This window comes from Taeniopygia guttata, chromosome 3, assembly GCF_048771995.1.
Source record: "Taeniopygia guttata chromosome 3, bTaeGut7.mat, whole genome shotgun sequence".
Lineage (NCBI taxonomy): Eukaryota > Metazoa > Chordata > Aves > Passeriformes > Estrildidae > Taeniopygia > Taeniopygia guttata.
In genome coordinates, this window is record NC_133027.1 from 90729953 (window position 1) to 90752666 (window position 22714).

Genomic DNA, 22714 nt, shown 5'->3' on the forward strand with positions numbered 1-22714 from the left:
GGACAGGCTGAGAGAGTTGGGGTTGTTCAGCCCAGAGAAGAAGAAGTTCTGGGAAGGCATTCCAGCACCCGAAGGGGGCTACAAGGGAGCTGAAGAGGGATTTTTTCACAAGAGCTGGAATGACATGACAAGGGGGGATGGATTCAAACTGATGTAGGGCAGATTTAGACTAGGTAACAGGAAGAAATTCTTTACTGTGATGGTGGTGAGGCACTGGAAAAGGTTACCCAGATAAAACGTGGATACCCCGTCCCTGGCAGTGCTCAAGACCAGGTTGGATGGGGCTTTGGGCAACCTGGTCTAGTGAAAAGCTCTCCCTGCCCACAGCAGGCCAGTTACTCTACTGTCTGCTCTAGCCCAAACCATTCTGTGATTTGAAGTCCAGGCAGGAAATGAATTTACAACCCACAAATACTGTAATACTATTTATAATATCTGCTGAATTCCTGCAGCAGATCTACAGCACAGATTGTTAGGATATACCTCTCAGCCACTTGGAGGAGTTAAATAAAGAGATCATGCAAGATGTTTGGTGAAGCAGACAGCAAACTTTAGAGGAAAGAAAACACCCTCCTTTAGAGGGTAAATCATTGTAAATTAACTGATTTGAGTTTGGGACCGAACTGGTGATTTAATATGGCTGTAGAGCACAGGTATCACCATTTTAACCCTTTAGTGGAATCTCAGAGCTTTTCTGCTTACCTGGTGATGTTTCTACACTACATAAAGGAAATATTTAAAACCAAAGGCAAGAGTCCTGCCATGTAAAAAAAGGATTTGGTCTCTTAGTCAGGGGTAGATGCCACAGTACAGGGTGTGTCCAGACCACATTTGTGCCTTTGCACACATGGATGGACACCATTTCTTTTTCTGAGTAGCAGTTTACTCAGGATAAACTGCTGTTGATATGTCAGGTAAAAACCCATAACAACAACCATGTTCAGAAATTATTACAACAGGCTTTGAGGCCAGGATGCCTTAAGGATGGCTTTGACCTTGTGACAGGAATTACAAAGACCATAATTATCAATGGCATGGCCACAATAGATCATTAAAGCTTTAAAAAATTAGTGGGTTTCCTTGTATGCTGGGGATATGCCTTCAATAGAGTCTCATTCTGGTATGAAGCCATCCACACAAGGACTTGCATCTGCACAAGTTATACGACTGTAATTCCACTCAAATATCCAACAAAGATGAGCCCTTTGTAAATCTTTCCTCAAGGAATCCTCTATGGGTCACCTTTTCCTGCACCTTCTAGTCTTGCCACAGCAGCAGCTCTGCTCCTGGAGAGTGTGAGCTGCTGCTGTGTGAAGCACAGCCAAGTGCTCCATCAGAGCAGTGACACACACAGGCAGTGCTGGCTTGGTTCTCACCTGAGCAGAGAGCAGGGGCAATCACTGAGCAACTCAAATTACATTGGGGGGATCCCTGTGTAATTTCTGTACCCTGTGTAAGTCCTGGGTGGGTCACTCACTCTCTTTTCTGTTAGCAATTGACTCAAATAGCAAAGCAGGGAGGCATGTTGGTATTTAGGCTTTATTCCACTCACCTATTCTAACAGGTATTTGACTGGCACTCAAAGCTACAAAGCACCCAGAGAAAAGCAACAGCCATGCCAATCTGTTGATATTATAAACAGCCAGATACATCTCCTGATAAAGTAAAAATTGCAAGTGTGCTGTCAGAGTTTAATCCCCTGAGCGCCTCTTTTCTGTAGCTGGCAATGGGAAGAGGGATGGAGGAAGTACTCCAGAAGACAGCCCACATTCCCATAAATATTTTCCAATCCCAGGTTTCTCTGAAGTGTTGCATGTACCTTGACATAGACCAAGGACAAACAGTAGCATATACAGAATGGAAAAAGCAGAAAAGCCTTCATAACTTCTCCTGTACAATTTCATCCTTAAGAGGCACATTTATTCACACAATTTGCTGCCACAGCTGCTCTAAAAAAAAAAAAAAAATTGGCCCTCATTGTTTTTTGATGGACTGCCTTTTCAATTATTTTTCTTGCCTTTAGCATCCATCTTAATACTCTAACAGCTGCTTAAATGGTCAAAAAATGTGATCTTCTGTAGAGCTGCTTGGAAAGTGCTTGATTTTTCCTGGGCAAAACTTCAGTGGAAATACATAATAGTTTTCATCTCAATTTTTCAAAGGAAAAATTTCAATTTTTTGGCTGAAACTCAAATACCAAAATATTTCAACCAAAACCTAAATTATTTCCATTAGGAAATGCTACTGCATGGTGTCCTGGGAGATGGAATTCCACATCTCATGCTCTCATTTCCCTTTATGCCCCATGATACAGCTGATTTCCCTTTTTCCAGATGAAAGCTGCTGCATCACTGAAGTTGTATTTCCTAATTCCTGATGGGACACACAGTAGAGAAATGAATGGGGATCTGATACTGAAAAATAACAGAAAATTCCCACACTACCCTTTCAGAGTATACAGATGGAAACATTCTGGTTTTAAAGAAAGGTTTCAAGAAAAAGGTTTCCCTGGAAAGCAAGCCCTTTTTCAAGGTAAGCTTAATTGAAAACCTGTGATTTCTGTCAACAGGCAGTTTCAGGACAGCTATTTTGGTTCAGCTGGTTGAACAGATCCTGCTGTTGAGCATTATTCCAGATTCCCATACAGCCTGAGTGCAGTTAGCTATAGCAGCCAGACTTCCAAGGCTTTCTAGAAGACCCGGGCATTCCATTTCTGTAGGATTTTGAAATGAACACCCCAATCCTGCAGGCTTTTACAGAAATCTGGGCTGGTAAGAAGCCTCTCACAAGGCACTGAGTCAGTACCTCTGAGAAGTGGTAATATCTGAAGACTAAAGGGCTTTTTGAGTTAAGGAAACACCAGCCTGGCTTTTCTTTGTGGCACACGAAGTTGCCAGCAGAACTCAAAGCATGCCAGGGTTGATTTTGTATGTAAAAGATGAAGTTATATATTTGATGAGACTCTTGCTTCTTCACACCACTGCCTGGCATGCTCCGAGAGGTGTGAACCCCTGAGAAGGAAGAAGAACAAGCATTTATGGAACGGCAGGAAAACCAGACAGCACAACCTTGGGCACCCAAGGGCTGCAAAGCTCTCTGAGGGAAATACCCTCTGTGAGTCATTAATTTTAGTGTGACAAAACCATTCCTTGGACTCTTAAGTGAAGCCCAACTTTGCTCCTTCCTAGGGACAGAGAAGGGAGAGGGCTGACAGACACCTTACTGAACTCACAGCTGGGATGGATTTGAGCATCTCTCCTTGAAATCTTGCCTACCACTGAGACCTTTTGTCCACAGGCTCAGCTGCTTTTCCTTCAAGCTGCCACATCACGGGGCTTTCTCTGCTTTGCCTTCTCAACGCAGAGGCCTTGTTGTGGTTCTGGGCCTAACCAAGCGATGCAGAACAAAATTTCTTACCAAACCTGCCAATCAAATCTGTTGGACCAGCCAGTCCTCTGCAAAAAGAGGATTTCAAGTACCATGTCCAAGCACTAGCCTACCTCCAGTGTCATGTCTCCAGCTGGGAAAAATCTGGTGCCTCAGAAGAAAGCAAACAATAAATCCTGCATGCTGAAACCCTGAAACATGAGATTTGGTTACAGCATTCCATTTAAAAAGGGTTGAGAATGCACTGAAAGCAGTAGGGACCTTCCTGTTCTCCCCAAGAAGGGAATGGATACCACCACATCCCAAATAGTTTTTCTCTGTAGCCAGATTACAGCACCAGTATCCTTCAGGCAGACACATTGAGCTTGCTTTTGTTGCATGATATTTAGGGTGCTGGGCAAGGGAGATGGGTGGGATCTCACCTGCTGGCTCCTCTGGAAGGACACGAGTACCTGCACTGCTGTTTCAGAGCAACCTCAGTCATATCTCTCTCAGACCTTGGTTTTTAAGCACCTTGGGGATTTTCTGTCTGCAAGAAACTGGATCAAGTCCTCTATCTCACTCTGAGGACCTTAAGTGCTGATAAAACAATTTTGAATTCTTTTTTCTTTTCTTAATTCATTCCAGGGCTGAGTTACATCACTGTTATGAAATTTCACCTTCACCCCAGGCTGAAGCTGCCTTTGACCAGCCATTAGATCTAATTCTAAATATCAACAAAGCACTCTCTCTTGCAAGTCTTGGTGCAGCACAGAGAGACAAAAGCACTGCTAGTATAAACCCTTATATACATCCAGAAGTCACACTTGTCACAGAACTGAACTAAGACCAGAGGTTGGAAGCTTCACAAAGTTTGTATATTCACTATAGCGGAAATTAATTGACTGACACTTTCAACTAGAACAAGCAAAGAAATAGCTCAGCATTATTTTCACAGATCACATTCTTCCCACCTCCAGCATTTGGTTTCTACTAACCTCAGATTACTTATTGAAAAGGAATACTTGAATTTCCAACCAGACTGATTTAGGGTTGAGCAGGGATGGCACAAAGGGTGTGAGGACAATAAAAGGAGCCAAGTCCAGACAACACTGCAACACTGCCCACAGCCAGAATATGCACCAGCCAGAGGCAACTTCACTGACTGTTCCAATTACCATATGCTTTGGAATGGCTACTCTATTTCTGCCTGTTGCCCATATTACTCCTCTACTTCTGATATTTCTTCCTCTAATAGAGCAATAAACATTTTTGTAACTCGCTACCAAAGTAGTTCCTTATGTACCAGTTTAGATACTGTGGCAAACACCCAGGAAGAGCATGTATGTATCCAAATTACATTAATGAACACCCTAGAAATTAAATTCATGTGCTGATATAATTTGTGGTAGGATTCTGCAGTTTATTGGTGGTTTTAGCCTTGGTTATCTTATGTATCTGCAGTTGCCCGGCTGTACTTCCTTGATCATCTCTCCCAAGGGACTTCTTGAAGTACAGTCTGGTCCAATATGCCCTTAAAAGCAAGAAAATATCCTATTAACCACTCCAGCTAGGCTTCTGGAGAAGCAGTCAGGACAGCCTCAAGCCAGGAATACAAGATTTTGCATTAATTTCCCTTACAGAGAGCAGATTTCCAAAGCTCTGCAGAGCTTGGGGACTAAACCTCTTGACCCTTGCTCCTACCAGGGAAAAGAATCTTAACCCAAGTTGGACACAATGAAGGTTCTTGATGGCCATTCAAAGAGCAGTGCAAACCTTTGATAACAATAACCACGTGTGTGCCAACAGGACCATGCACATGCAGAAACTCTGAGTGCATGCTCAAATACCTTGCTGAATCAGGGCCACAGTAAATGCATTCTTTTCATAGAAACATTTTTCCATGGACCTGATCCAAAGCCCACTGAGGTCAGCAAGAGTCTTTCACTTCAATAGGATTTGGATCAGACCCCGTGAGCATTTCCAACTAAAACCAGCACTGGAATTTGTGCATGCCCTTGCATTGAAACAATTTGAGTCTAGGTCATTGTAAACCCTAAACTCAAATACTCCTCACCTCTGGGAAAGCTGGGAACATAAGCTGGATCTTTCCTTTGTTTTCAAAGGCCAATTAAAAAAAGAATCTAGCTCCAACGAGCATAAGCCTTCAGAACATTCATACCTGAATGAGGGGCTTAATTTAAAAAGAGCTCAAATATCAAAAGCCGCATCTGAGGAGGAAATTTTCATCAGATCTTTCGTATAATACTGCACGTTAAGTATAAAAATAATAATTAAAGACTAACTGAAAAGGCATCTGCTGAGGAATGCATTTTAGGGTCTTCCTACAAAGATAAGGATTCTATTTCCTAATAGCTATATAAATCCATAAAGACTTATCTACAGTTTCACTGATAGATCATCACTGGAAAAAAAGAGAGAAATCATAAAAGCATTCCACCTGTATTGCTGGCAGATGGCTTATAAATGTCACACAGACTTAGACCTACTACTGGCTCATACAAGAGGTATTAAATAAACTGCTGAACATCTGCTGGTAAATACACAGCAAACAAGAATGCAACTCAGAGCCAAACATCTGGTGAGTGTGGGCCACATCTCTGCTCATAAACTAAGCAATGTTTTCTGCTAATCATTAACAGAGTTATTGATTTTAGAAGTGTATCACACAGCTATAATTTTGTCAGAGAGTAGACCACATAAGTTGTTCTTTTTCTGGTTGTTTCATTTTGTCTTATTCCAAGAGTCCGTAAATTGACGAGCGGGACAAAAATTATAATTGACATCATCTGTGGGAAATATTTCATAAAACAACAGGCCCAGATGTAGGATTAAAGCCATGTGGTAGTAAAATACCACACTGAAAAAAGTCCAGGTTCCATGATTTCTTATGAAAACAGATGTGCTATTACTCCACTCTACTTGTTTTTCAATGCTTTTTACTCCAAATAATTCTCTTTTTTTCCCTCTTCTTTTTTTTTTTTTTTCCACAATTGCACTAGGGAGAGATCATAAATTGATAGCAGATGGCAACTTGTACTTCAAAATCCTAACTGTCACAATCTTTGAAATAAAAATAAATGAAACATTTTGTGAAATTATATTGAGCCGTGTTAAAAGTAATGAAGATTATACAAACATATGTCTTTTTGTCATTTACGCAGCACCTTCAGGCATGACAACCAGATCTATTAGACAATACTTCTCTCCCTGGGAAGTAGTTATTTTCCAAGTGCAGGATGTACTGAAATATAGAAGGTAACCTATAGCCTGAACACTCCTTTATCCAAGCCTCAAGATGGTTGGAACCTCCTGCAACACAGAGCCAGGAATGCACATCCTCGATTCCCTCACATACAAAGAGACAACATGGAAACAAGAGAGGATTGTTCCATGTATCCTGCTTTGTACATCATTTCAATTGAGTACATTCTTGACAAACACATTGTATAAGAGATCTGTGAAAGACAGAGGCTTGTATGGTTTGAATCCTAATTTGTCAGTGCTGTGCAGGATGACAAACAACTGTATTTCTTCCTAAATGGTTTACTAGCATATGGATCCCATTATGATGCTGCTAATTACAATTCATTAAGTTCTGAATTTATGCAGCTTCACAATGGAGTCAGAGATTCTCCATTTTCCAGTTATCAGAGATCTTGATAGACATTATAAAACAAAGGTCTAAGGCACCCTGTCACTCTAATGTCTTCATGCAGAAGCCATTTTTTATAGAACTGATGGGGTTTGGTGCTGATTGAAAAGGGATTGATTGAAGTGCCTAGTGTTTGGATTCCCAAAGAAAGAAAGGGGAGGAAAGACCCAGATACTCATTTGGGACAGATGTTCATGTCTCGGTATACTTTGGGGGAAATTGCAAAGGAAATGGGAACATTGCTCAATTAAAGAGTAGCCCCTTTCCTGACTCACATAAAGGAAGATTAAACCAACAGCAGCAGGTGAAGAGCCAGAATTAAAGATTTTTGGGGACCACAAAAACCATTAAAAAACACCTCTAAATGAGAACAGGAGCAAAGCCAATGCCCACAATAAGATGGGAGAGCAGTCTGAGAAAAAAGCACTATTTCTTCTGTTAAATCTTTATATCTGAGGGAGTTAACAGGAATGCCTCCATTATTTTGTCTCCCATGCAGAGATGGGCAATCTTTGCAATCTGGCTCTGGAAACTCCCCATCTTTGCTGTGAAATCTTTGCTCACAATGCAGTTCTTGGGGCAGCAGCAAAACTTGGGCAACCCTTCACACACCAATCCAGAAGAATTCTGGCAGAATTCCTTCTGCCAGAAATGCCAAGAGTAGCCAGACTTGGCTTTAGATATGGAACTTGTATCTAATGAGATAGATTGGAGTTTTCAGAGGCTGAAGAGCTGGTTGAGGGAGAAGGGGTTGGATTGAACTGTTGCTCAGTTGGCTGGAATAAAGGCTTTCGAGCAACAAGGGGAAGGCTTGGAGGAAGTTCAGATCAGGGTCATTTGCTTTCTGCAACAGATGAATCTGGAATCCCATGAAGCCTGGTACTCTGGAACATGGAAATTCACAGCTCCAGTAAAGCCCCTGTGGAGGGACAGCAGTTTAGCACTCAATCTTCCTCCCTAAAGAGACAGGGTTTGAATCCTCAGTCAGGAAACTCCATTCCTCACATGGCTTGAGCCTAGAGGCAAAAATACCAGGCAACGTGTGCTGGATGGGAAGATTTCAGGCAAAAAAAATAATACTAGAAGGTCATGGAGAAAGATTGTAAGGGCTTACCTGCAGGCCAGGTAAGCAGTGCAGCTTTGTTTGCACAAATTTTTACATGGGCTCTCTCTGTGACTCTATCCACCCTCTCCCTCACCTCCCAGCTCCCAGGGGAATGACACTGTGGATTGCAAGGAGCATCACTGCACACATCAAATAAGAAAAGAACTGCTTTGAATGGTCCTGAACACTTTGTTTTAAGCCATCATGACCTGTATGTTCTGCCTTATGCCATCTCCCCTCTGACTTCTCTCCTAGGAGACTTTGCTTTACTTCACCCACTGTAAAAATGATCTTGACCATAATATTTACTAATTGTATAAAGTTTTGGGGTCAGCGATGAATACTGAATACATTATTACTACTTTTCCTCTCTATTATTTGTGGTTCAAAACAGACAACCCATTCTTTCTCAATTTGCAATTATTTCAAACAGAGGTTGGCATTACAATCAAAATTCAGAAGCTATCTCCTCATTTGAAGCCTATTTTCCTATTAAACAAAAAGGTCACTAAGAAAACACAATTTTAATGCAATACAGTGCCCAGATTAAACAAAACTAATGAGGCACCTTTCTGAATGTTTTTAAATTCAAGTCCTCCTCAAGGCTGGGACCTGCCATACTTAACTTTCACCAGTTTCCAAGTCTGCAGAAATACTGAAATAGTATTTCTCTTACCTAATTATAATAAATCTCCCCTCTCAAATATGACATAAATAAGTCTCATAAAATCTTCACCAGGGACATGATATTTTGAAAATTAGAATATGACAGGGTATGTTTGGCAGGATTTTGGGGGACTTTTTTTTTCAGTATGGTTTGGACATTGAACTTTTAAGTTATTCTTATTTGGTCAGTGATATCACCTTGGTACCACTTGAAAACCTGCATATCCTGGCCAGCTGGCTGCATCCAGCAGCTCAAGAAAATAAATCAGAGCAGATCAGAGACTACAAAAGCAGACATGATTCAGGAGGTAAAGAAAAGAATAGAAAGAAAATTATCCATATGAATACAAAGAAGAGCAGAGGAAAAGCCTAAATTAAGATCTTGATCAACTGACTCCTGGCCCAGTTTTCTATGAGACAACTCCAAGAACTATCTCATGTTTTCCCATAATGGCTCAGGAAGCTGAATATATTGCCCAAAGGAAGGTCTCATAGTGCTGCACACCGAGTCAGATACAAACCAGAGGAATGTCACATTTATTGATTTAGCTGGAATATTCAGAGATTTTAAGGGTATTGACCTTTTTTATGGCAGCAGTTTAATCCGTTAAAAATCTGCTGCTGTTCCTGAAAGAGCCAGCAACTTTTCTCATCCTTCTAGTCTTACTCTCACATACTGGAAAAAGAAATGTTTTAGAGAGATTGAAAAGGTCAGAGAAATAGAAGAACAGTAAAAATGGATGAAAGTGGAAGTTTGTTCCTAAATCAAGATGAGACCTTCACTTGAAAAAGGCTGAATTTTTCAAGTTTCTATTAATTTTCAGGTGTTTCCCTGTAGCATGTAAAAAGCCCAGAAATACATTAAATTTTCAAATAAAACTTTTGTGAGCTCACATTGGATGGGCAAACATGGTCAATAGGCTGCTCCTGAACCCACAGCTCAAGGTCTTGCCTCAGCTGCTATCTCACTCCACAGCTTGCAGCAAGAAGGGAGTGAGAAGAGGGAACCCACCCAGTCCTGCAATCAAGATTTTGTTTCATCATCCCTAAGCCTGCTGGTATTCCTGCCAGAAGCCAAAACCACCCCACTGAGCTGCCTAAAAAAAGGGTGGTCGGTGCTAGAAGAGGATTTCAAACATTTGAGATGGATGAAAGGAAGCCCACGGCCATTAGCACTGTTGGAGACACAATTGTTATTATTAACACCATCTGTAACATGGACATTTTGGTCTTTGATGAAGGAAGGATGGAGCTGGAGACCACCAGCAGCAGCCTGGAGTGGGTGGAGTGGGGAGGAAACATACCACAGTAGCAGCAGCCACAGAATTTGGGATCAATGGTGAGGAGGATGGATCTGAGTAGGATGCTGTTTGCTGAGCAGCCATACATGCTCATGGGCATTTGACGCTCCACGCACACTTTGCTAGGAGCAAGGGGAAACAACGATTCTTTGAGATCTATTTCTGCTCTGAATTAAGTCCAGCCATTGTAACAAATCATGCAGAGATTTGTGTCTATCAGCAGCTGGTCAGAAGTCTCAACAGCAATCAGCAAGAGAAAGTGACATTAGCAGAATCTGAAGTGAGACATGGCTCTAGCACCAAAAACTACATTTGATGCTACTTAAACATCCTGAACATCCTGGTACCAACTGAGGAAGGCAGAAAACCAAAACAAGATGCAACATTGCACATACATTGCACATACCAACATTAGGCTGCACACAAAGGAGCACACCAAGACCATGGCTTGTGTTTCAGGCCTTGGGAGCTCTCTTTAGCCACACAGTAGCCCCTGAACTGCAAACAGAAACATGCATTTGCCTAAACTACAGCAGTCAGTAGTGGCAGAACAAGCAACACTATTCTCAAAACCAGCAGTGCTGCCAAACACTCCCATCTCCCTCCCTTTCCAGCTGCATTACCCCTGGAAAAGTCATAATTAGCTGACCCCACCTTTTCCATCCTGACACTGGCCTCAGCAACACCCACAAGATGATGGTACTGAGATATCAACCACAGCTCCCCCCAAGTTGCATTTCAAGCCACAGCAAATATCAACCCTTAGAGCCTGTGGGAAGGCACACGACGTGACTGATAGGGCAGCTGATAACACTCCATGTTAGCATACTGGTGGATGTTTTGCTGCCAGATTCTGGCCTGGAGAGGCCTTCTCACTCTCCAGTAAAAGAGCAGGATCTCGGAAAATTTACTGCAAGACCAACTGGATGCTATAGATGCTAAAAGACTTTTTCAGTGTCTTTTCTTCAGAACCCACTGCTGAGGGAAGGAAAAAGATCTGTTTGGAATAGGCTGGAGCATCACAGTCAGTAGCAGAGAACTTATTTATATTTAATATCACTTTATCAGTCACTGTCATGAGATCTTTCTGCACCTTTATAAACTGACAGCTTCACTTGTAGACCTTGGTCTCCAGGTGATTCAGCCTCACCTTGCTATTCTTTTTTTTTTAGATCATGTATGATAGGCTGGACTGCACGAGTCTTGGAAAAAGACCTTAATTGGGCCATCAAGACTTCCCCAAAGGAGCCAAAGATGAACAAGACCCCTGTATAAATAAGGTCTTGTTTTAGTTGGCCAGTCCTACAGGGTCTTCCATGCCAAAATTCAGGGCTAGAAATGACCATGTAGCAAAGAAAAATCAGGAATTATAATTTTTTACATATGAGGGGAAAAAAAAACCGCATAATGTCTCAGTTTTGACATAGAACAAAACTTGTCATTGGCAGGGGACCCATGTCATTTGTCAAAGAAGTAATTTGTGTTCTTGTGTAACAACAGATGCTAATGGGAAGCACACTCATCACTCCAGCCCCGCTGGCCACCAGCAGTACATTTGCACACAACCTCCAGCATCTGAGTCCTGCCCGGAGCCAAATCACCAGGGCTGAGCCCTCATTGTCCCCTCACCCCACCAAAGTCCTATCTTACACATGGACCCAGGGTCAACACTTCTCACTTTATTGTCTGGCAAATTAAATCCAGTTAAGTGACAGGGTCCTTGAGGCTGTTTCTAGGCTCATTTCTTTCATTAGCTTTTAAGAAATACAAAAGCCTGTGAAGCCATGCACTGGATGTCCTGCCAAGAGTCCCTTGGTTTTGAGAGCCTCAGGCCCCTCTCAGAAGAAAATTCCCATCAGTCTCATTGCCCACTGAATCTAACGAGACACTTTATGATTTAAATATCACCAGAAAAGTTCAATCAAATCTACTTCACATTTTTCTGATCCAGAAAGAAGCACAGAGCCATGCAAAGTGTAGTTTCTTGGCAGTAACTTGAAGAAATAGTTTTTCACCCATTTCACCTGATGCACAGCCAGCCTTGAGCAAGGGTACAGCAACTTAGTTGTCTAAACTCTCAGGAAAGCAGCCAGGGGTTTTCTCAAGCTCACTTCTCCCCATCACCCACTGTTCAGCCTACCAGCAGTAGTTACGTCAGTTACTGCTGACCTCCTGCATGTTCCTGTTCAAGCAGCAGCTTTTATTTCACCACTAACAGGAGATCAGGCAACAGAAATGCTCACTCAGTGGTAGTATCCCATATCCTCTCTAAAGTTTATCAATTCCACTAATTTCCATTTCCTAGCAGAGCATATGACAGTAACATTTCACAGGGTCACAGCTTGTCAGCCCAGCTTCATCTCAAAAACATTTTAAGTGAGTTTTTAGCCAGGTGCTGAGGATTACATATTGTTCCACATGGAGATTCAAGCATTCCACAGAATGGGGAAGGTTGGAATGGATCACAGTGGGTCATTGAGCCTCCCTGTGTGCAGGATCAACAAAACCATTGGCACAACAAATTGGTCAATATTAGAAGATAGCAGTAAGAAGCAAAAAGATATTTAATTCTGTTTTTTGAGAGATTCTCCTTCTCAACAACTACAGGAGATAAAAGAAGCTTGAGAAAAAATTGCTAAGAGTAGAATAGTGACACTTGAACTTTTTTTTTTTTTTTTTTTTTTTTTTTTTTTTTTTTTTTTTTTTGCATAGGAGCACAGTAGCCATGCCAAAGAAATTCATCTTGGAAATATAGCAAGCAAGGGAATTTGCTGTTCGATTAGCATCATCTCAGCAGTGAGGTTTTGTGGCAATGATCGCAATGCCCTTGCAGGTCTTTTTTTTTTTTTTCCTGTGTAACATGCGACACTAAAGGGTTTGCTTGTGCAAAGTGTACAGTCCTTCTATTCCATTTAAAACCAGGTCTTGCAGAGCAGAGCAGATCAGAGAAGTATTATTTGCAGAAAGAAGAATTATTTTCTTTTCCCAGTTTCAAAACTTGCAGTTATGCACTCCACTCAGTAGACTAATAACAGCAACTTAGATGTATATTTCTGGTTAACCAGCTGAGCACATTCCTAATTATAGCATTTTACATCCCTTTAGTACACCTCGGTTTCTTTAGTACACCTCTGTTTTCCAGGGCTAAGTTCTTTACACATTTCTAATTTGCTGGCAAGCATTAGAATCCTTATTATTTGGTCTTCCCACCTATGTTAAGATCTACAAGACAAAACATCATAACCGCTCACATAAAGTGTAGATCTAGACCACCTATAAAAGCCAAAAAAAAGCAAAAAGAGCTAAAGAATTGTTCAGTGCTGGCCCACTCTAACTCTGTACTTGTATCAGAATCCTGTCAGTGTAACATTCTCACTTCTGGAACGCAGCTTATGGGATGCATTCAGGGCCTGCAAAAAGTATTAGTCTGAGATATTATTTGCAGTTTCTATGGACCATTGAAAGTTTGAACAGGCAGCTGAAGAAGCGTCTGGAGATGTTTCCTCTCTAGAGCTCTTTCTTTTTCTAAAATGGTCAGTTTGCTTACTTGTTATTCATCTCCACTGTCACAATAATTTAATCAATGCTGGACAATTTCAAAACCGAAAGAGTTTACACTTGCATGATACTATACACAAACATTTCCAAAGCTGTCTGTAGCCTTGGTTCAAAGCATTAAAAAACTGCAGGATATAAATCAATATCATACATAAAGTTCAGCAAGAGATTAATTGAGTTATTATCACAACAATTAGTAGAGACAAATTTTGTGCTGTGGGAGCTAGAAGAGGCACTGTCAGCTTTTCACCTGCTGGCCACTCTCTCAACTCAGCCGAAGGAGAGAATGGACTCAAAATAACATCCAGAGTTGCATGGGGGACTATAACTGTATTCTTTTCCCCAGAGGTATTACATGGAGGCAATCTTTTAACGTCTTTAGAGCTGCTTGCCCCAAATCCTAAAGCTGCAAGCTCCACCTGCCCTCCAGTGTTCACACACTGTTTTGCTAAAACAGCAGCACCATCTCCACACTGACAGATGCTGCTTGACTGAGAGGATGAGTCCTTAAAGGATACATTCAGGTAGAGGAGCATGCCTTTAGGGTCCAAAATGTGGAGCTCTCTCTCCCCTCTGTAGTGTCTAGAATTCTTTCCAAGCATGCCCTTTTTGTGACTGATTGTTTTGCAATGATCTTTTTATTTCATTAGGGACAGGAAGGTTTTGTGGTTCTCCTTTGTTGGAACTCAAAATGTCCCTCAGACATTTTTAGAGGTTCCAGGCCATGGTCAGAAGCATTTTAGACCCTGGCAAGCAGCTGGAAACAGCTGTGATTTTGAGTTTGAGCCATGGAATGAGTTACCAACTTTGAAGGTGGAACAAGCGGTCACAAAGGGTTAGATAGTATAGTAGAAGTAGTTACAAAGTAGAGGGGAAAAATTTTTAGTGTTGTACAGGGAGGTTTTAGCACCTGTACAGGGTGGTTTTTACTTTGTACATGGGGGTCAGAAGTTCTAAGATGGAGGAAAGTGGGCTGATCCTATTCTTCCTCCTTCTTCTTCCTTGCCTCCTTCTTGGTGATGTTGGCACTCACAGATTGGTTTAGAGTAGAAAAGCACCTTGTAACATAGGTAGTAGGTATTGGGGGAAAACTGTAAACATATAACACGTAATATATCATATAAAAGATAGTAGCAGCCCTGGGTGGAGAGAGAAGAAGAAGACAGCAGGCAGGGAGGGTGTCAGGGTGTGTGTGTGTCTCTGCCTGGGCCGCTGACCAAACAGCCGCAGCCCGCAAAGACAATCTTTTAGACAACGAGCAATAAACTGCCTTGAGACCGAACAACAAGAGGCTGCGGAGTTTTTCTTTGGAAGCACGGGTTGGAGGAGAGACTTTACCACCACACGAAACCCCTGAACCAAGCCTGGGGTTCTCACATCCTTCTCTGTTTAAAAGAAAAAACCTACTGTTGCTTACTTATTTTTGTTACCTGCTTTCCAGAGCTGACTCTCTACAGCTTCTTGTCTTGAGTTAAACAACTCTGCGCACACCTTGGTAAAAGCCAGTATGTCAAATACGTTATAATCATTTTTAACTATCAGTTCTCTACTTTGAATTTCTTTGACCCATTTTAAAAGCATTTGGAAGAGAGCAGCACTGAAGCACAGATGGCATCATTAGAAGTAAACATTGGCCAGGATACAGTACAAATACCATATTGTGGCATCTGATCTAAATTTAGGGTACACCACAGCCAAGGCAATAACATGGGTTGATATTGGTTTACCTTTTAATGAGATCCACAATATTAGTAAAAAAGTGGCAGAACAACATGTGAGACCCTTAGTTTGTGAGTAAGGTATCACTTCTTGAATGCTAACTATCTGGCCCAGGCTCAAAATTAACTTTTAGGCAGGCACAGTCTGAATACAGGTTTCTCCACATCCCAGTCCTGCCAAGCCAAAAGGGAGGCAGGATTAGTCAATTTATTAAGCTGGTGACAGCTCCTCTGCACACTGATCTGCACTAGCACTGGCTCTGAGTAGCCCTTATGAGTAGCCCTTAGCTTCTCCCATGAGGAACAATGAGCCCGCATTTAATGTCTACATCCACCTCTCTCCCAAGGTTTGGTAACTGTGGAAGCAGCAAAGGGCATAACAGTGCCTTAAAACAATCCTACGTATAGGCTAATGATAAGAATTTTAAACACAGAAGTTATTTAGGAAGGCTACTGCTGGGGCATTGGTGAGAAATAAATAACTGGATCTTATGTTTCTAATGTAATCCTGAAATGCAATGCTTCTGTGAATACCTCAGGGTGCATTGCAGATCTCAGCAGTTTTTGAAAGAAGCTTTTTTACCTTCTTTGCTGGCAAAGGTACAATTTTCAGAGCCCCACAGAGAACCAGACATGCTAATTCCCAAGATAATCCCAGCAGGAACTGTCTACCCCATTGCTTTATGCAGATTTGAACCTTTCTCCCCAGGTGCTGCATGGGCACACTGTAAGGGCCAAACAGGCCAGTGGTACCTGCTTAGCTCTTTGCCAACAAAACCAAAAGAAAAGTGCAAGAGATGTCTGTGATCCCTGCCCTGATGATGCCTTTCCCTTTTGTTGGGATGGCCTCCAGAAATACAGGTCTTCTGCTTCCATGCACCAGGGCTCATCTTCTAAATGCAATCACTTCATGATTTACGAGGGCAGAGGTAGAAAGCAAACCCTTTTTGTTTGTGTACACAACTAACCATTAGTTTGACTTCTGGCCATGTACAAAGTTTTGCTGTTTTACTGCCCTCAATCAACACAAAATAAAATGTCTACAGAGAAATTGCTATTCATAGCAAAACAGGAGTTGCCACCTAAGACTTTCTCCTGGATTAAACAGCCAGTCCATTATTTTCTTCTTCATAGCTATTCCTTGTGCATTTCAACTGCTCTGTTAGACGGCTCTTCAGGGATTAAGGAGTAATGTTTCATTTTTCACTGATCCTTAACAAAATACAGTAAAAGTATCTACAATATAACAGAAGGGGTGCTGTCATTGTTCCAAGCATATTATATTTTAGACTAGCTGAATAACCTTTTGGGAGCCAGAATGCTGATTCACATATAAAATGTTACATTCTCTTATCCATTAAGCCACATTTATGCAGAAATGCATTCCCTGTTTTGGACTGGGGTTTGCTCATCTGTGAAGAAAGGGACTTTATTCTCAACTGGGGGGTAAGATGAGCTAAGAATCTCATATTTTTCTTCCCATTACAGTTGGCCAGGCCATTAGTACCTCAGTTACATGACCCACAGCATTAGGTAAAGCTATACTGAGTCTCACCCACTCATTCTCATTGTATGGCACTGATGGCATGCGAGAACTCAAAATGGAATTATTCTCCTTCTTTTCCTCCCAGATGGGGCTTTACAGTCTCGTCTGGTTTCAGCAGCAAGTATTTCTTAATAAAATGCTGCTTGCTGCAGCAGAAGAGAGAACTGGGGTAGGGAATGAAAATGACCCAGTAGTTCGGATCACCATCTTCCCTCCTTCATCTGGTTGACCAGGGGGTCACACCACCTTCCCTGTCACCTGCTCACAGCCAGGCTGCAGTCCCAGCTCATGTTACTCATCCAGCAGAGCACTGCTACATCAGCTGTATTTGGGTACAAGCTCAGACTGGACCAAGTCCCAAAATCATTTTAAAAAGTTTCAGGTTCTTTCTCAGAATCTCTTACTAACCAACACATTTTTGAGAATTATTTCAATAGGAACAGACATTCAATCATTAGGCCACTGGCCTTTTGAAAATCTGCCCTGAGTCACTTAGAATCTAATTATCAGTGGTATTTAAATCATCGTTATTAAGGAAACCAAAGATGTTTTCTTTAAAGGTTCATTTTTGCCTCCAGATTTGTTTCATCAAGCAAGCAGAGGATGTCAAGATCTCCCCAAAAGCAGATCATGGCAAAAAAAAAACCAAGTCTCATACTGAGCTGCAGAACATCAGAAAACACTTAAAGATGTTAAGACTCGAATAATTATGTAGCAAAAGCTTTTACATAATTTGTGTCACCACACTTAAATCTAAGAAAAACTTCAAGGGCCTCAAATATTTAAGATGCATTTGCCAGAGTGTTGGAACCCAGACTCACAGGGAAGAGAAGAGTAAGTGGTCCAGCCACCAAGCCAAGGCAAACTCCACCAGGGGAAAAAAGTTGAAGTCACATATTCAGGCTTTACTGCATGCTAAAAAATTAACAGAGCACGACACTCTTTGCCTATGCTGCCAGCAGTCTTCCCATGCATTTTAAAATTAATGTGAATTTCTGGTCAGAACAAGTGGGAAACTTTAGCATTAGCCTCACACTATGGTATAGGTATTTGCATTTCAGAAATGCAGGAGAAATTCCCACTAATGCAACCTTCGCTGCAGTTCCTATCCCAGGGGACTCCTGCAGATGATGATGGTGTTGCAATGAAAATCGAGATGGGAGCTTTGCTGCTGGTTTCAGCAGCGCCAGCTCAAGTCAATTGCACTTCTGCAGGGTTTGAGACTGTGCATGTCCTGAGTTTCCTGGGGAGATGAAAGCCAGCCAGGACCAGCACTGCCACCTCTAATTATCCTGAGTAGTACCATTCCATAGGAATCATCCACCCTTTAGTAGCAGGGCCTACAGATCACTTCTGGCTCAACCCAGTCCTTTTCAGCGGCAAATGCTCTTTGTGCTCACCCTCTGCTCAGGAGAGAATTTCATCCTCCCTTTGCATTTGGAAGCAAGACATCCACTCTCACAGACCTTACGAGAACCACTAAATCATTTTCCCTCTCTGGGAAATCCTTCTCCCCATCAAATCCCCCCGCAAGAGACCTTTTCCACTCTTTCAACATGAAGGATAAAGGAAACAGAGACTAGCACATATATAAAAATAGACTCTCAAACCGAAAGTATGTGGGTTTCATTCTGGAGAAATGACTCTGCAATTCCATGGTTCTTCTTGTGTAAATGTTGTCACCTCAAAAATGCTCTCAAGGTAAAGAGCAAAATAAAAAAGACAGATCCAGCAATTTGACTCCAGGTGGTGTAACACAGGCAGATTTTACTCCAAAGTCAAATTCAGCGCTCATAGAAGCTGGAACAGCAGCCTCTGGCTATTGCAGTTATTAAAGCTGAGGGACAAATGCCCACCTTCGACAAATATGTGTGTCCCATTTTGTTTCCCAGAACTGAAGAAAACCTGTACCTGCTGAAATCCATGCAGTGTCAGAACTTCAGGGCACCTGCTCAAAATGGAAGTCTTCATTCTCTTCCCATATCACCAGGGCTTAAAGCCTGAATCATTAGGGAGACAGCTCTTTAAGGAACAAGGGAACAGGTTGATAAAAGAGCCCTTTTACTGCAAAAGATACTGGAATTGAAATCTGGCCAGGCCACTGAACACTGCTCAGATGAAGTTTTCTTATGGTAATACCAGTGCTCCTACTCAAAGGCAAAAACTCCTCTCTTTATTGCAGTTCTAATCAGGAGGAACATGATCGGTTCCTTTCCCAGCACGAGCTGTCTCTCCCCACATCTGCTGCTTCTCCCAGCCCCCAGTGAAAGAGAGAAAAAAGGAAAAATAGTTTATTAAAGAAAACAAACCCAAAGTTGTGCAACTGCTGTTTTAGCCCCACTGGAGAAGCTTTTGTCTAGTTTTACAGGGCCTAACATGTGTTCAATCAAGATCAATTTCTGAGAAGATCTAGATGGAAAACAATCAGGTGTTATCAACAGTATCACTGGAGCAACATCAAAGCCTTGCCTCAGTGCATGAGCCTTGATGAACCCCAGCTGCTCCAGACAGAGCTGAAAGAAAAACTCCAGGATCTAACAGAGGTTGTGAGACACCTTGTAAAGATGGAGAAAATTAGCCAAGCAGGTGCCTGATGTGGAATGTTTCTAGAAAGTCCTGCCTCAGAACTGAGGTGTGTAGGAATAGTAAAAATAAGAAAAAAAAAAATTATGGATGCATTCTGTAAAAAATACTTTTCTTAAAACTAAAATAAGGATTCTGGAGATGGTCTGTCCCACAGCTGTTTGTAAGGAAGCACTCCACACAGACCCTGGCACTAATCCCTGCTGGACACAGGATTATGCCCATGGCTGGAGCTGATTTAGAAGAAACACAGATCTGCTGAAATGACTCAGAGAAAACTTGCACAAATCAAAACTGCTCATGAACTAGGGCTTCATGCTGGAGTCACAGGCCCTGCTAATTAGATACAGCCACAATTAACACTGCCCTGACAGCTGTCAGGTTCTAGGACTCAGTTTGACAGCAGTTTGACTGTCCCAGTCCTTCTCCCATCTCTGAACAGTCGAGGTTGCCTCACACTTCATGTCACTGCTCTGCCTAGAAGCAGAGGGGAAGGAGCAGAGACAGTGAGGCATCTGACAGCTCTAAAGCCTCTCTAAGGGCTTGGTGGCCAGATGAAGAAAAAACACAGCTTCTATTTCACCTCTATTCACCTTCTATTTTCACTTCTATGCCTCTTCTTGGGCATGTGAAACTTTTGTGTGGAAAAGGTTAAAAAGGTGGTTTGACATTCTGCTGATAGCCCAGGAGATCCATCCTAAGTATGGAGGGAGACTTCCAATCAATGCTCAAGGCCCACTTAGTGATAAGACGTCCTTTGGAGCTAAGCAACATATCTCACTCTGCCATGTGTCTCCCATCTGAGCAGCTTAGGCTAGAGAGCAGACTTAATCAGTTCCAGCTGGGACATTTCCTGTCTCCCCACAAGTTGCATTAACCCGTTCTTTCTTTCTACAATTCAGAGGACCTTAGAACACAGTTCTCCCAAGCATCTCATAAACAACATTAGCTAGTGTTCCTACCATTTTGAACATTCCAGTATCACTCATGGCTCACGCAGCACAGGTTTAACCCTGGCACTGCATAGAGTTGGGCAACTATAGGTGTCTAATCCAAGATGAAATAGACTAGAAGAGAATCTTCACTGCAAATCACTTAACTACTACACATTTCTTCTTAAAGATGACCTTATTTTTCTGGATTTATATTCAAGTATGTTTTTTTAATTAGATGTCCCTTTTTTTCCTCTAAGATACATCCCCAGTAACAGAACTAACCTTAGTCAGAAACTCCACCCTTCACCCACATCTGCTTCATGTTTCTAGTACTCCAACAATGTTTGCAAGACAGGCCACCAGAGAAGTAGGCATACACTTCCTGTGATAACGAGCCAAAAAAAAAAGCAGGGCATAATCACCTCCCTGCTCCCAAGGCACGCGTTACAGCTGGCATCCCTGTGAAGCTGGTCCAGTCAAATCACACAGAGAAATCACAGGACAAGTATTCAGATGGAGCAGTGCATCACCTTTCCCAAAGTCAATATATCTTACGAGCCCATCTGGCTTCAGGACTAATATTAACAAGCTGTGCCACTCACTCTGACCTCCCCATGACAACTAATTCCTTCCTATTCTTACTATCCACTCATCCCGACATGTATTTGCCAGATTTCCCCCAAGCAGACAAGATATACAGAAGTGGTAATCAACAACAGGTGAGATGCCTCCTGCTTCCAAAGCCTGCCTTGGCTACACTGGTGTTTGTCCCAGGGTTTCTGCACACACCGAGGCAGCACAAACCCCATGACGCATTCCAACATCTCCAGCAGCTCCACGGCCATGCCGACATCCAGAGCCTGCAGAGGACCGCATTTTAAAGTAAACACAACTTTGCTTACACTGTATCCTGATCTTTCACCAAGGGCTTGGGCTCTGCCCAAGAGGCAGACATACAGACTCAGCTGGGCAGAGAGATGGGCTTGTGGTTGAGGCCCTGGTCTGGGAGTTGACACAGCTGCGCCTGAACCCTGCTCCCCTGCCATCTTCCTCCATGACCTCGGACAAGTTGCTGGTTCCTCTGGGCCTCAGCTTTCTCCTCTTCAAAATGTGATGCAGATCTTTGGGTGCACTTTTCCTGTAGGGACTGACCAGGAATTCAAGTCAAAATGGGACTTCTAAATTGCATTTTAACCACAGTTCCCAACTTTTAAGGTGGCACCAACTAATGTAGATCCTCTAGCCTAGATATTATAACTTAGGTGGATGACATTGCTGCTAGAAGGGAATCTGCCTTGGAGGACAGGACTAGAGTTCCAAATTAAATTAATGAATTATGTGGCAAAAAACAATATCCAAGAAAATTCAGTAAGTGCAATATCTTTGCTCTGAAGTGGGAATACTCATGTATGGCTATAAGAAGAGGTAAGGACTGTGCAGAAGCACTGGCTGCATGAAGAGAACCAGGTTTTTGAATAAATAAAGCCCTAACCATCATCCTGGAACACATAACCAGAGTAAAATCTATGAGGCAAATGAAGTACCCACTTCATTCAGCTTTTGCAAGACCTCAGCTGAATAATTACACCCTGATTTGGACCATTTAGTGAAATTCCAGAGAAGAGTCATGGGAATGTTCTGAAGTTCAGAAATCATGAGCTGCCAAAAAAGACTGAGAAACTGGGGTTGTTGCTTTAAGAGAAGAGAAATGGACTGCTGAAAAAAGGGGAAAGAATTAATCCACGGTGGTCAGAACAAATAGAAATATGATTAAGTTCCACATATTCAGGAAAACATTGTGAGTAAAGGAGTAGTGAGGCACAAAAATGTTTTTCTTGGACAGAACATCCACCATTAGGAGAATTAAGGGCAGGTTAAATAAAAATCTGTAAGGAGTGACACAGTTGGGTTTGATCCTGCTCACAGTGAGAGGATGCCCTTAGAAGAACTGCATCCCTCTCAGCTGCATTTTTTTATTATTCTTTCATTTCTGAAGAGATTGGTCACCAATGGAGCCCACACCATGGACACATTCATACCTGAAACTTCTCAGGGTTTGAACTTTCCTCAAGTTTTGTTCCAGACCCTCAGTTTTGAGGAAGAGTTTCACCACAGCATGCTCAAGATGGGTGTTTGATTGTTACATTACATTTCCCAGGCAGTTGTTTTTAAATGTTTGAAAAAATAGATTTTGTCTTTCAGGCACCCTTGGTCAGCAAGATGTCTATATAATACAAGATGGTTTGAGGTATCCATCATA